We start from the raw sequence: 11,395 nt of genomic DNA on the forward strand, positions 1-11,395 counted from the left end.
ATTTAAACCTCAATAAAGCTGGAAAAAAATAAAAACATTACATGTTATAAAAAAAAGATAGGAATACATCCAGCAAAAGAAAAAAAAGGATTTAATCTACTCAATTTGGTTGATTCCCATTTTTCCAATAATTTCTGTGGGTGACTACTTTGTGTCCATGGGGGACTCAGAGAGGGATGGAATCTGGTGCCTGAAGACCTCTGCAGCCTCATTACCCCAACACCCATCTCCGCCCTGTCCCTGCCCCCTGACATACACCAGCTAGGCTCATTTGCACCCCAGAGCCTTTGCATGTGCTGCTCTCTGCCTAGAACACCCTTCCTGTCAGCTCACCTGGCCATCTCCTCCTTAATCTTTGAGACTCAGCTCAGGGAGAGTGTCCCCCAGGAATCCTTTGCTCCCGTCCCAAGTCTGGAGGAGGGCCCTTTTCTGGGCCATCCCTGCACCGTGCTCAGGTGACCCAGCCCTGGAGTTGCCTCTTCGCTTGTCTGCTTCTCCCCTAGACTGTGAGCCCCTAAAGGGCGGAGCTGAGTCACCCTCTGGGTCCCTGGCACCCAGCCCAGGGCCTGGCCCAGAGCCGGCACTTGAAAGCTGACAGCTGAAGGCCTGAGTGGCTGCAGGCTGACTGGCGTTCACAGCCCACAGGCACAGCCCTGGGGTCCACCTGACGTGTCTCTCGTGAGCAACCCCCTTCCTGAGGCCTGGAGGGGGATCCTAAGGCCACCTCTCTCTGTCCTCACCAGCGCTCGGCTCCTCCCTCGGGGCTGTGACACTCCTTAAGGAGGAGAGCTTGGAGGAGGCCCTGGAAGTGAAGGCGTCCATGGGGCCTGCTCCAGGCAAGGCGGAGCCTTGAAGATCAGGAAAGCCTTGCCTGGCATTCAAGGCCCTGCTCAACGGAGCCTGAGCTTCCCTTGGACTCACTTCCTGTTCTACAAATAGACTTCCTGCGGCCTCTCATTGTTCCGTTCAGCCTCATCCCTCATGCCTTTGCTTCTGCTGTTCCTGCCACCTGAAATGCCTTTCCCTGTTTCCCCGTTTTTTTTGCCACTTATGGACTGTTCTTCCAGGCCCTTGCTCCCAACATACCGCAGGCCGAGTCTGCAAGTCACCAAGGCTTTGCCCTCGGGGAATTGCAGCCGCCTCGAATTTTCCACTAAATATTTTGCGAGTGTGAGTTTGGACTCTCCCCTGAGGGTGACCTGGGAGCTGGCCAAACTGGACTTCGCCCAGAGTGGTGGCCGGGAAGACTGGGGCAGCTCCTGACCCCCAGAGTGAGATAAGCAGCTGGACCCCGACACTCTGGGGGGCAGGCTATTTTTAGCTGCTGGTTCCCGGCAGGCCTGGCCTGGTTGGGGCCTGGAAGAACAATGGGCCATTGAGCCTTGTCCAGCCCTGTGCCCTGGGAGGCCAGGTGGAGGGCGAATGACAATGTGTCTGCAGGGAACCGGGGGCAGCGCTCAGAGGCAGGCGGACAGAGGTGGCCTGCCCCCCAACACCGACCAACAGGAAAAGCTTCTACTGCGAGCTCTTTGTCAGACTTCCTGTGGGGCCAGGTGCTGGGCCTGCGGAGTGATTCCAGAAGACTGTCCTCAGCAGCAGCAGCCCCAGCACCGGCATTTCTTGAGCCTTTTCTGGGGGCTGACCCCGTGCTAAGCACTGCATGCGCTGTCTCATATCTATCAGCCTCATTGTGCACATGAGAAAACTGAGGCCCTGGATCAGAGAGGCCAGTAACTTGCTCACACACAGCAAAGCAAGAGAAGCCGTCAGGATTCAAACCCGAGTCCTCGCTGTCTCCATCCAGAGGGTGGGACACTGCAGAGCCTTCCAACCCCAGCTTTCCCCTTCTCGGGCCCTCCCTGGGGCCTGTGGGCTGCTCTCCTCCCTAATGGCTCTACTCCACCAATGACCTTGGCCAAGTCTCTTGCCTTCCCTGGGTTCACTCATCTGTAGAATGGAGGGGAGCCTTTCTCTCAGGGCTGTTGAGGGTCCCACCAGAGGCCAGGTGGGATGGCGCTTCACAGATGGCAGAGGCGTGTGGTGAAGAGGGGATGTACATTGTTGGGTCTCCCCCCTTTCTAGCATTTGATGATTCAGAGAGCCCGTGAAGGAAGATCTGTTCATCCCGGAAGGCGTTCACCCAGGAAATGCTCTCCGAACCTCTAGGGGTGTAGTGGGTTCAAGGCTCTGAGGGATGGACGCGTCAGATCGTCAGAGAATTCACTGTCTGGAAGGGGAGATGGGCCCATAAACAGTGATGACAACGCAATAGGTGATAAGGCCACCTGTCTCATCGGATTAGGGCCCACCCTAATGACTTCATTTTACCTTAATCCCCTCTTTACAGGACCTATCTCCAAATAGTCACATTCTGAGGTACTGGGGGTTAGGACTTCAATGTATGAATTTGGGGGGTGGGACACAATTCGGCCCGGAACAATGGCGCTTTAAAATAACTCACACAGCTGCTTTGCATGTTGGTGGAGAGTGAATCCGCTCAGGTGAGGCCCGTCCTGGGGTCTCCCAGGAGCCAGCCAGACGAAGTTCTCCATTGTAACAGGAGAGGAGAGAGGGGCTCTGGAGGGGAGAGGGAGGAGTTTCCAGAACACTTCCAGAGGTCGGGTTCCCCCAACAGCAGCTGGTGAGATTCTCTGGGGTGAAGGATGGTTGGCAAATTCCTAAGAATTGTGTAATCTGCCTCCGAATGTCAAGTTGTTTTGTGCTCAGCGCTGGAATTGCTCTCTGCCATCTTTAGAATGTCAGTAAGCTCTGTTATGCACTGCGCTGCAAGGCCTTTGGGATAAGGGGGGAGGTTGGGGTGTCTCCAGAATGGAGACCAGAGGGCCGTTGGGGCAGAGGGCAGCCACAGGGCCTGAGAGCAAGGACCAACAGCAGACATAAACCCCACCAAAATCCACAGGAACTGGGGGGAGGACATGTCAGGCCAGTGGTTGGGGACTGGAGCCATCTCATCCAGATAGGACAGCAATGACAGGAGGAACTGGAGACACCAGGCAGCTCTACTCGGGAAGAAGGCACCTACACTGGCCCGGAGGAGTGGGCATCAAGGAAGGCTTCCTGGAGGCGGTGAAGACTAAGGTGAGTCTTTAAGAGTGAGTCGGAGATTGCCAGAGAGGGCAATGGACCCCATGAGAGCATAAGCCCAGTGTCTCTGCAGACTGGATCACGTCTTGCTGAGCAGACTCCTGTGTGCCAGGCCCCAAACTAAGCTCTTCTCATGGGTAATGAAAGCAGGTGGCCACGCAGGACTGGTGAGCTGGCCGTAGCCGGTGTGAGGGGTGCACGGTGGAGAGGTGCAGGAGAGAGCACGGGGGGTGCCGGCCGCACTGAGAGGGGCCTGGGATGCCCAGTAGCAGGCTAAGGACGTCACGCCTGCGCTGGGGAGCCGGGAGAAGCGTTGAGCAGGGATGGTCAAGTGAGGCGAGCCCGGGGAGGGAAGAGCCTGATGGTGTGGATGAGTCCCCGGTGCAGGGGTAGACACGGAATGGTGAACAGGACCTCAGTGTGAGGAGCTGAGAGGTCAGCGGGGGCCACTCCAGGCCCGGCAGGTGGTGGGGCCGCCGGGTGGCATCTTGACGGATGGCCCGCCTGTTCCAGGGAGCGCTTGATGGTGGCTTTCCAAGAAGTGCTGCTTCTTTCTCCCAGCAGCTTCTGCTGAGGCCGGGAGAGAGGACTTGGGCCAGTCAAGTCCAGCTTGTGACTCGCGCTGACCAGGGCAGCCGGGGACAGAAACAGGACACGACATCAAGTGCCTCCCTGTGCCAGGCCTGTGCCAAGTACTTCACACACCCGCGCGTGGTCCTCCCCACCGTCCCAGGAGGCGGCTGTTGATGTTCTCATTTACGGAGGAGGACACCAAGGCTCGGGGAGGGAGGAGGACTCGCTCAAGGCCCCCGAGCCGGGAAGGTGTTAAATCTGGATCTTTCTACCAGAAAAGCCCATCTCCCAAGAAGCTCCCCTTGGCCCCGACTGGGCTCCTCAGTTTCCAAGAAGTAGCAACCCTTGCTGCGTGGCTGAGAGGGGATGCATGGGTAAGGGGAGGCCTGGCCTGGCTGAGCTGCCGGGGAAGGAGGGACAGATGGGCGGGGGAAAGGCTGCGCCCCTGCTGTGTCCAGCTTCATCCACTGCCCTCCCCCTCCAGGCTCCCACCCTGGGCAGAAAAGCAACAGGAGGCAGTGCCCCTTTGGACCTAAACCCCTGCAATCCTGCAAGCCGCCCCGACATCCCTGACTGATCCCCGAAGTCAAGAGGCCGCCCTCTGGGCTCCAGAGACTTCCCTTCTCCTCATGGCTGCCAGGGGCCTGCCTTCACCTCCGTCTCCCCTCTGAGCCTGTTTCCTCCTCTAAAGTAATGGGGCCATGATGCCCCCTTGATAGGTGGGTGTGCGAGGGAAGTGAGGCCCTGTTTGCAGAGAGCCCAGGCTCTGGAGTGCCGGCTCTGGGCACTGTCTCTGGGACTGCTGAGGTCTTTGCTGTTGTCACAGCCTTGCAACTTGGCTTGCTGGCTCTTTGGCCCTGAAGGCCCACCCGCCGCCATGGGGAGGAGGATGGGGGCTGGGCTCTGGCTCCTGTTCTGTGGGTAACACTGGGCCGTGTGCTTCTCTGCACTTCCGCTTTGTCACCTGCAGCTCTGTGGGCTGGGTGTCACCAGAGACAAGGTCCCGTTCTGACAGTAGGGGCAGGCCAGGCCTGGTGGGGAGCGAGTTTGTAAAATGGCCCCTTTCCCTTCCACTACTTTCTCTACCTGCTGTGCTCTCCCCAACAAATTGCCCCAGAAAGATCTCAGAAAGGTGCCACTTTGGAGAGTGTGCTCAGGGCAAGCAGGGACCCCTCCCCAACATGGCCCCCCATGTGCCTCTGGCCTGATTATAGCAGCCATACACAGCATGCATCAAATACACACAAAACGTGTCAAACACACACACACACACATACACACACCCCACCTACACAGAGCACACATCAGACACATCACACATACACAACACAAATCATACCACAAATACACACAATACACATCACGACATACACAACACACACACAATACACACACACCAGCAGAATTCTGGTGCGTTTCACATCTTTTGATTGAGAAAATATATTTCAACAAAAACTCCGTGAGTTCAGTGATGCTCGAAATGGTTTGGTATTTCGTGCATCTCCACAATATCTTCAGACAGTTGAAAAACAGCCATTCAAAGATGCATCAAACACATTCTTTTGTTTTTGGTGAGGAAGATTAGCCCTGAGCTAACATCCGTTGCCAATCCTCCTCTTTTTGCTGAGGAAGATTGGCCCTGGGCTAACATCTATGCCCATCTTCCTCTACTTTATATGGGACGCCGCCACAGCATGGCTTGATAAGCGATATGCAGGTCCACGCCCGGGATCCGAACTTACGAACCCTGGGCCGCCAAAGCAGAGCGCGCGAACTTAACCACTATGCCACGAGGCTGGCCCCTTTCAAACACATTCTTGATTCTGGTCCCAGCAATGCCCAGGTCTTATGGATCCAGGCACCCCAGTGGGAAGGCTGCACACCCCAGGGCTTTGGGGTGCAAGAGTGGTGACCCCTGGTTCAGACTACCATTTAGTCACTCCCTTCTGGTGGGACTTTGGGCTCCAAGTCCCTCGTGCTTCTCCACTGTCCTTCATCCAACGCATGGCTCCCCTCTCTCCGCACCACAGGCCCGAGGTTGCGTGCGTGTGTCTGAGTGTTGCAGCGTGTGTGTCTGTGTGTGTCGGGGGAGGGAGGCGGGCAGCGTGCCGGGCAGCCTGCGCCCTGCCATATCTATGAGCTCATAAACCGCTGTCCTGAAGGATCCTCCTGCAGAGAAACTCCCCCTCCGGCTCCACCCAGAAGGGAGAGCAGATGGAAAATTGGAACGGGCCCTCCTCTTGGGTCAGGGAAGAACATCTTTTTTTCCCCTTCTCTCTAAAAATATGCTCAGGCCTTTTTCGAGCCTTGATGCAATAAAAACCAGCTGTGGCTCAGAACAGCCCCTGTAGACTTTGCCCAGGAAAAGGAAAACAAAAACAGCTCTTGGAGGCAGGGTCAGTGCATGTCCAGGCGCTGGGCCCAGCCTCCAGCCACCTCTGACCTGGAACTGTGTCCTCAATGGCACGGAATAGTCCCTGTTTGTTTGTTCTGGTGTGGGCTCAGGGTGCCGCGGGTCACTTAGCCCTCCCTCTTTTAATTCTTGGTGCCGAGGATGAGAAGATGACAAGAGGTGGCCGTGACATGGACTCGGCTCCCAGGTACCTCCCCATCTCCTTGGGGAGACAGATGGGCACTCAGGTACCATAGACAACCTAAGGGAGTCCTCTGGTGGCCCAGAGGAGAGAGAGGCCATGTCCAATTTGGGGGGTGCCGGAAGGCTTCCTGGAGCAGGAGACATTTGGATGGTCTTAGAGGCAGGAGGCAGGGAGGGGTATTCTAGGTGGAGGGACCAGCTTCAACAAAGGCCTGGAGATGGGGACAGCGATTACTGTGTGGTGACCAGAATGTAAAGTAAAGGTGGGGGGACACAGGGAAATCAGCTTGGGGAGGTAATTTGGGACCCTGGATGCTGAGTGAGATGTTCGTTGGGTGATAGGGAGCCATGGAAGGTGCTTGAGCAGACGAGGGACTTGTCTAGAGCTAGGCTGCTTGGAGGCTATTTGGAGGGGAAGTCTGGTTGCCTAATTGGAGCTGAGGTTCTGTTGGGGAGTCCTTAAAGAGGGAGCCGTACCTTCTAACTGGGCTTCCTGGTACCCTTGCCTGTCCCCATGGCACAAGCCCCTCTGGAGGAGAGTGTGGAAAGGGGCCAGGGACTTGGAGTCAGAAGACCTGGCTTCTAGTTCTGACTCTGCTGTGGACTCGCGTCTCTGTCCTTGAATAGATCACTGTCCTTCCTAGGCCTCTACTTTCCCACCTGCAGAAAGGGACCATGTGGTCCTTACCTTTCCCTGGAGTATCAGTGCTGGGCAGGCTTGTGATGCCCTGTTGGACAGATGGGGAAGAAGATGGACCCAGAGAGGGGAAGGGATTGCCCGCTGTCACACAGCATGCCAGTAGCCAGCAGGGTGGGGACCCAGGCTCACAGGTTCCAGGCTCTGGAGGAGGGCTCCCTGGTGTGGATTTGTGGTTTGGGGGGCCCCCTCAGGCTGGCCCCTGGCCACAGCTCTGTCCTCAGAAAGCTGCCTCCTCCATCAGCCTTGCTAGATGAGAAGCCTGGGCTGGAGCTGGGGCTCAGGGGCCTGCTCCTCCCTCCTGAGGAAGGGGCTTCAAGTGAGGCCAAACAGGGATGCCCTTATCATCCCATCTCATTTCCCCCTCAGCAACTCCGTGAGGATGGGTTTGTCACCCTTTTGCAGAAGACAAAACCGAGGCTGGAGAGGCAGATGGACTTTCCCCCAGACTCACAGTGGACACAGAGCAGAGCTAGGAGCTGAGCCCTTGTCTGTGCCATGGGCTGCTCTGCCTCGGGACCTCTCCTTCCTGCCACCCCCTGCTCCCTCCAACTGGACTCAGCTCTTGTTCACCCTCAGACCCCTGGGCCCCAGCTGGGAACACAGTGGTGCTCAGAAAATGTTTGTGGGATGGATGGATGGCCCGGGGAGAAAATACAGGCTGGGCCAGCACGTCCTCACTCTAAGTCTTTTCCTGGCCAGGACAGCTCCCCCTCTTCAGGCAACCTCAACGCGATGGCCCTTCGACACCCTCCAGTTCCAGTGCAGCGACCGAGGGCAGCCTGGCTCCCTGCAGGCCTGCTCCTCCGCCCCCACTATGCCCGGCCCAGCAAGGTGAGTGGATGCCGGGGCAGACCCTTGGAGGTGAATGGAGGTGACCATCAGTAGTTACCTCAAGGCTGCTGGGGCTGCCAAGAGTGGTTGAGGACCCCTGAAAAATCAGAAGGGGCCCCGCAGTGGCAGATCAGCTAAAAGTCCCCACGGTGTGTGTTCCACACTGCTTTCTGGACCGAGTCTCCCACTGGCCTGGGTGCCCCTCTATGTTTTCCGGAGACTCTGAGTGGTGCCAGCTGCCAGCCAGCGGCAGCCCCTGGAGGCAGGTGCCTCCTGGCATCGTAGCAGGTTGGCCATCCTCTAGCCCTCACAGTCTTCCCCCAAGCCCCCCAGCCGGCACCGAATCCCCACCTTTCTCTGCCTCAGCCCGGACCTCTCCTACCTGCCGAGACTGTTCTCCCCTCTTACCTTGGATTTCGTCCTGATACCCATCTTGCCTCCTCTGCAGCTTTTCAGAGACTCTCGGCAACTTGGAGGCCCAGAGAAATAACAGTAATAAAGCCAATGATATTTTTTGGTACATTTTATCGAGCACTAACTAAATACCAGAAGGTATGCTAAATGCTTTGCATTCACTGTTCCTTTTACTCCTCACAATAAGCCTAAGAAGTAGTTAAGTATGCAGACTCATGACAAGAAACACATGGCCCAATCAGAGGATTTATTCAGTGGGTATCAAACTTGTGTGCACATTGGGGTCACCAGAAGCATCAAAACCCTGGTGCTTGGTCCTACACCCTGGGGTTGTGATTTAATTGTTTGGGGTGTTGGCTCAGGCTCTGGAATTTTTAAAAGATTCCAGAAGATTCTAACGTGCATGCACATTTGGGAACCACCGGTTTTCCTGGAGAGTTTAATGAAGGGATTTTTTTTTTAAAAAACAGCTTTATTGAGGTATAGTAACATACAATAAACTGCACATATTTAAAATATACAATTCGATGAGTTTTTTTCCCCCATCTTAATCATTTTTAACTGGAGGGTTCAGTAGTGTTCAGTATATTCACATTGTTGTATAATGGATCTCCAGAACTTTTCATCTTACAAAATTGAAACTCTGGATTCACTAAGCAAAGACTCCTCATTTCCTCCTATCTCTCCTCCTGGTAACTACCATTCTACTTTCTGTCTCTACGACTTTGACTACTCTAGGTAGCTCATGTAAGTGGAATCATACGGTATTTATCTTTTTGTGACTAGCTCATTTCACTCAGCACAATGTTCTCAAGCTTCATCCATGTTGTAGCATGTGTCAGAATTTCCTTCCTCTTTTTTTTTTTTTCTGGTGAGGAAGATTGGCCCTGAGCTAACATCTGTGCCCATCTTCCTCTATTTTGTATGTGGGACGCCACCACAGCATGGCTTGACGAGCAGTGCATAGGTCCTCACCTGGGATTTGAACCTCCGAACCCCGGGATGCCAAAGTGGAGCACAAGAACCTAACCATTATGCCATGAGGCCACCCCTGGAATTTCCTGCCTTTTTAAGGCTGAATAATATTCCACTATATGGATATACCACATTTTGCTCATCTGTTCACCCATTGATGGGCACTTGGGTTGCTTCTACATTTTGGCTTTTGTGACTAATGCTGCAATGGACATGGGTGTACAAACAGCTCTTTGAGACTCTGATTTCAATTCTTTTGGATGTATAAACCCAGGAGTGGGATTGCTAGATCATATGGTAATTCTATGTTTAATTTTTTGAGGATTCCATACTGTTTTCCATAGTGGCTGTGCCATTTTTCATTCCCACCAACAGTGCACAGGGTTCCCTTTTCTCCACATCCTCACCAGCACTTGTTATTTTCTGGTTTTTGGTAGTGGCCATCCTAATGGGTATGAGGGGCTATGTCATTGTGGTTTGGATTTGCATTTCTCTAGTGATTAGTGATGTGGAGCATCTTTTCTGTGCTTGTTGGGCATTTGTACATCACCTTGGGAGAATAATGAAAAGACTTTTTTTTTTTGTGAGGAAGATCAGCCCTGAGCTAACATCCATGCCAATCCTCCTCTTTTTGCTGAGGAAGACTCGCCCTGAGCTAACATCTATCGCCAATCCTCCTCCTTTTTTTCCCCACGGCCCCAGTAGATAGTTGTATGTCACAGTCGCACATCCTTCTAATTGCTGTATGTGGGACGCGGCCTCCGCATGGCCAGACAAGCGGTGCGTTGGTGCGCGCCCGGGATCCGAACCCGCTGCCAGTAGTGGAGCGCGCGTGCACTTAACCGCTAAGCCACAGGGCCGGCCCATGAAAAGACTTTTTACTGAAGGGTGGCCAACAGGTTAGAGGACCCGATAGGGGATGATAACAACCCAGAGGCTAGCAACGGCAGGAAGCTGTAGGCACCTTTAGGCCTAAAGGGACGAGAGGTGGGCATAGTGTTGCCAGAACCTGCTAGAGCAGGAGAAACAGAATGGGGGCTGCCAACAGGAGTGGTGACCTGGGGGAGGGACACAGCCACAGCCAGAACTGTGGCCCAGCAGAGGGAGTGTGGAAATTCCATGACCTCTCTCTCCTCCTGCCTGCCCTCTGATCTCCAGCCTGCTGAGGAGCAGGGCGGGGAGAGGTGAGAAGGAAGCCGGGGGCAGGAGCAGGGCAATCACAATTACCCCCAAAGAGGTATATGTTGCTAACTCCATTTTATAGCTAGGGAAACTGAGTCAAGTTCAGCACAACTTGGAGGCGGTTGGACCAAGATTGGAACCCTGGTCTAGGTGATGCCGGCCTGAATATTCTAACCATTAGGCAACACTGCCTTTCGGCAGCTGGCAGTGCTCAGTGCAGGGGGGAGGGGAGCGGTGCTCCTTCAGCCACAGTGTCAGCCCCTCCCTTGAGCTTGGCCCAGCTGATCTGCCTCCTTCTCCCTCCTTCCTCTTCCATTGAGAAAAATGGGTTGATGGGGATTCTGTGCTTGACGGGGTTGGGGGCGGGGAGGGAACTTGCACTTGCTGAAGACACCCAGCTCTGCCCCTACAGGAGGCTCCAAACTTGGCTTGTTCTTATCTGCTCCTGAAGCCACAAAATCCTAGAGCTGAAAGAGACCCCACAGGCTCTCTGGACCAAACTTCTTATCGTCCAGAAGGAGAAACTGAGGCCCAGTCTCACAGCTGAGCCTAGAACCCAGGCCTCCTGACTGTCATCCCTGGGCTCCTCCAGGGTAGTTGAGCCCACTCTGCTCATCCGAGCTGGTCTCTACAGTGGACAGATGCTGGATCTTGGGCCATTCTCATCCATCCATTAACTGTTAACTGCCACCTCTCGGCTGGTTCAGGACGCTCCATCAAACTCCAGACCAAGAAAGAAATTGGGTTGGTGGGGAGACACATGACCAGCCTTCCAGGAGGAGAGCTTGTTTTCAAACACTTTGGTGGCGCCAGTGGCCTCTGTGTGGCTCAGTCGGGCAGGGTGGCCTCTTTCCTCTCTTTTCAGCCCCCAATTCTGGGCTCCCTGTGCCTAGAGGGCCTCCCTTTGAGCACTTGCAGCTGCAGCCCAGAGGCCCCATGAGACTTGGCCTGGAAGGGTCTTGGACGCTCCCAAGGGGAAGTGCTCCTAGCAAGCCCCAGGTCCAGCCTCTCATTGTAGA

The sequence above is a fragment of the Diceros bicornis genome, chromosome 28, assembly GCF_020826845.1.
Source record: "Diceros bicornis minor isolate mBicDic1 chromosome 28, mDicBic1.mat.cur, whole genome shotgun sequence".
NCBI classification, from domain to species: Eukaryota; Metazoa; Chordata; class Mammalia; order Perissodactyla; family Rhinocerotidae; genus Diceros; species Diceros bicornis.